Raw genomic sequence first — 4755 nt, 5'->3', positions numbered from 1 at the left:
CTCAGTTGGTTAAGCGACTGCCTTCGCTCAGGTCATGATCCTGGAGTCCGGAGATCGAGTCCTGCATCGGGTTCCCTGCTCTGCGGGGAGTCTGCTTCTCCCTCCGACCCTCTCCCCTCTTGTGCTCACTCTCTCTCTCTCATTCTCTGTCTCTCAAAGGAATAAATAAAAAATCTTTTTAAAAAATTAGGATTTTTAAAACGTAGTTCTATTTGGACTGTCTTGTCACTTAATAAAAGTAGATTTAACTTTCTAGTTTCAGTTTTAAAAATCTGCCTTGAGATTTATCCCATACTGAGACATAACTCAGCCTCCAGTCTGCAGGTGAGCTTGCCCACCACCAAACAGGCTAAGGTCTGAGCAAGGACCTTTTGTCTGGACTGAGAGGCATCTCTTTCTGCGGTATGAAACATCTCAACAGGGACAGGTGTGAGTTTCCCCACTGTCTGTCCATTGGTCATGCAAATTAGATGTCGGACCCATGCAAATTAGATGTCAGACCCAGAGAAGTTTGCAATTAGAGGGTTAATATGTCGTCCCCTGGAAGATGTCAGCACAGAGTCAGGCCTCTTCCTGCTGCAACAGACGCGAGCTTCTTCACTTGCGATTCCATAAATAGCTTCCTGTCTGCTGAACCCTGGTGTGCTGGGATAATTCAAAAGTCAGACAGCATGCAAAGGCTCTCTGTGTATATGAAAGGCTTGCAACACCACTTGCTTTGTCTGTATTTAGGTGCCTAGTCTGTTAGCTCAGAGTACTAACAAGTTAAGGGGTGGGGGCCAGATGCTACTCAGGACTTATTTCATCTAAAGGAACCCTAATATTCAAACAGAATCAGAGGAACCACACCTGTGAAGATTTTTGCATTTGTCCCCTCCTTCACTCTTTACCAAGCTCCAAGTGCTTTCCTGGAGGGGCTCCAGCTGTGAATAGTCCCACGTCTGTGGGATGTGGAGCCTGCTCTGTTTTGGGATGGCTTCAGCAGACCACAGGCACCCTCACCCCCACAGTCACATGCTGAAACCCAAATCCCCTATATTATGGCATTAATAGGTGGTTTTTTGTGAGGTGAGTAGGTCAGGAGACTGGAGTCCTCATGATGGGATTAGTGCCTTTAGCAGAAAAGACAGAAGAGAGAAGATCTCTCTTCATCACCAGGGGACACAGGAAAAAGGTAGCCATCTGCTCACAAACCAGGAAGAGGGCTCTCACCAGACAACTGGATCTGCAGATGCCGAGATCTTGGGCTTCCAAGCCTCCAGAACTTTCGAGAAAGAAGTGCTGGTTGTTCAAGCCAGCCAGTGCAAGGTATCTTGTTAATAGCAGCTTGAACTGGCTGAAACAGTGGGTATGGGCTGGGGGGTACAAGATGGACACTGTGTTAAGCTGGTTTTCTCCAAGATTCTTTGAGTGAAACAGTTCACATCTGGTTTGTTTCTCCCACCACTGTAAAGAAACTGTCTATCCAGGAGAATTGGCTCAAATATGTATAAATGTTAGATTTCCTAGTCCCCTTCTGGGTTTTCATTCAAAATGTGGCTTTTGGAAGAAAAACTTCTAAGAAATGTTGGGAGCAAAGCTGGGGAAGGGAGAGGGAGGAAAAGATGGGGGTTGTGTCAGGGTGCTCTTGTAGGCCAGCAGTGACCGGTCCCTTTGTGTCACTGGCTCAGAGAGAGGTCAAGGTCATGTGTGTGCAATCGAGAGCAGGGCAGATGCCACAGCCACAGGACAACAGGATGCAGTGAGCTCGGTCTCCCCAGTCGATGGGGCGCCCACAAAGTCAAGCAGAGACAAGTACAGGAACTAAGGGGTGGGAGTTTGCAGTCAGGACCCAATAGGTGTGTGGGGAGGGTGGGCACCGTCAGAACCTGGGGAGCCCACAGGCAATGTCTTTGCTGGGCTGGGGCCCCTTGTGAAGATCCCAAGTCTGAAACTAACCAGCATAAAACAAAACTGGAAAGGGTGAGGGCGACTTGGCTTTGGATGCTCAGAGACTGGACTGATCCCGGTTCTACTCTGCACTGTTGTGAAGGCACCTGTTACTGATCTTCCATTTCTTCCTCTGTAAACACAGCCTTCCTCAAAATCTTTCAGCGAGGACTACCAGTGAGCCCATAGTAGGGTCTCGGGAAACGGGAACAGTTGCCTTTATTAATGCAGGAATCAGTGAACTGGGTAGGGTTGATTTTCCAGAATCCACACACACAAAACAGATGTAAATGCTGCCAGTCATGTATTCTGGTGACATTTATTTTAAGCATCGTTGTGTTGGAGGGGCTGCCAGTACAAACATGACTAAGCCCTGGGCTTCCCTGGTGAAACTGGGGCACAGGGAGGGTCCTGGGATACAGGGAATGACATCCCCGCTCCTCCCTCTCCCTGCTCCCTCTCCCCTCTCCCTCTCCAGAGTCTGGGCAGATGCAACAAGGAAGGCTATAAATAGCTAAGCAAATCAATAAGCAGTGCACCCAATTAAAGATGGTTTTAATTATATGAGCCTGCCTGGCCACCAGACACTCAAGTCAAACAGAGTAAATGTAATTTCCTTTAAGCATCAACTTCCCTAAGATCAAAAGTTTATGGATCATCTCTAAGTCCCTCCAGAAAACACATCTCCGATCTCACTGGTCTGCCAGTGTCCATGCAGCACGTCTCTTGGTATTCCGTGAGGTCTCAGGAAGGCTCTGATTCTAGGCCAATGGGGGGTCAGAGATGCCTTCTGCAGTGCCTTTCATCCACCAGCTTGAAATCAGCTGGGCGGGGCCTGGGCACAACTTGCCTGCCGGCCACACACAAGCAGGGAGCCTCTGGTTATGGTCCTATAAGTATGGCGGATGATGGTTTCCCAGACTTGGAAAGTTCCCCCAATCTGGCTCTTGAGAGCAAGAACCATGTCTCTCCACGATTCCATGGGGCAGATCAGTACAGTGGTGCTCTCAGACCAGGCACCTGCCGTGGGACCCTGTTTCAGGGGTCACATTCAGAGAGATAATCAACTCCTTAGAGAATATGACACCTCTGTCACTCAGGACCCAGTGCTCTGGGCTGGTTCAGTGCTCCCCACACTTCCAATCCCCCTTCAGGCCCCAGGGAGACACTCCACTCTCTTGCCCCACAACTCACATACTGAGCAGATCTGCACGCTGACACCAGAGAGGGGCACTTCCTTGGAGTCCAGGCAGAATCTGAGCTGTGGAAGCTCAAGAGAAGAGAAAGAGAAAGAGAAATATATCAACTTGTCAAATCCTTCCTCTTCCCATAAATGCAATCAATTCTTGCATAGCAAAAATCTCATCTCCCAGAGAGGCTGATGCCTGTTTCTTTGCTTCTCCTCACCTCTGAGTCCTAGCTCCAGGCAGGTGCTGGCTAGTATGGTGTTCGCAGTAGAGGCTGCTCTGCTTCCTAGGGCTCTCAAATATGTATATGTAAAAGTGGAAAATCAACACGGGCCAGATAATGACACGGAGTCTCAACCTTGACAATGAGATGGATCTTCAATGCTAGAATTGTAACTGGCGTTATTTTTATAAAAGTATTTAATAAGGTATAACCACTTTTTTCAAAAATATAAATAAAAGTTGCAGTTTCATTTAAGTAATTTTGACTTACACTTTTGATATTCATGAATTATAATCTGTCCGCTTTTAAAATTCCTAGATGACTTTGTAAACTTTAGGGGGACAATGAATGTTTTGAAAACACAAACTAATTTTAATTTACATTTTTTATGAGCTGATATTCAGATTCTATATACTTAAAATACAATTCTCCATATTTTCCAATCCTTGGGGTGAATCATTGGGTATGAGTGTAATCGAGATTGTGATGGGTATAGAAAGACAAAAATAGAGTTTAAAAAAGAAAAAAAGGATGAAAAGATAGAAAATCTTCAATCTGTTTAAATTTTTTAGAACTGGAACCAGTGAAATTTAGCAGACCTCTGGCGAACCTACCTCACAACAAATTTACAAACGGAATATACCCAATTCTTTATTTAATGAAGCTTTAATTACTAATCAAAACAATGGAAACGAAAATAAGAAAACTATTTGGATTAAATCGATAACTTGAAGAGGTCAAGTAAGATCTCTGAAACATACTCTCTACTCTCTGAAAATTTAATTATCAATCAAAACGATGAGGTTATAAGAGGGCTGTCGTTTCCACTCCTGTTAGGGTCCCATCCATGTTCAGGGTGATCCTGGCTGCTCAGATTCTTGTCAGCCAACGTGGTCCTGCGGGGGATGGGGGGTCCATGGGCATAGCTCCCCATGTTCTGAACCTGAGCTTTGCCACCCAGCCACCACCCATTGGATCAAATCCTCTCTAGGATAGTTTCCATTCAAGGTTACAGAGATGCTGTTAGCCAATAGCATATTCCGTTAAGAATCAGGAGTGAAGTTATAATCTCAAAGTTTCTAGCACAGTGGCTTGCAAGAAACAGACCTTAATAATGTTTTCTAAATTGACTTGGAAATCACCAACAAGCGTGCCCTTCCGTGGTCGGGAGGAGTTGCTCATTCTTTAAATAAGTGTATGTTGAGCATCACTGTGGCAGGGACTGGAGGTGAAGACAAGGACCCATGAGATCTGTTTGGTGGAGAAGACAGATGTGATTCAAAGAATCAGGCAAGCTGACAGAGGACAAGGATGAGAAAACGTGACTTCTCATCACAGAGAAACTCACAGCCAGAGCTGCCTGGAGGAAGGAGCATGTGGTGATGACATCCTCCCCTCCACCACCCCAGGAACCTG

Source organism: Martes martes (assembly GCF_963455335.1).
Source record: "Martes martes genome assembly, chromosome: 3".
Taxonomy (NCBI): domain Eukaryota; kingdom Metazoa; phylum Chordata; class Mammalia; order Carnivora; family Mustelidae; genus Martes; species Martes martes.
This window is presented reverse-complemented; position numbering follows the sequence as displayed.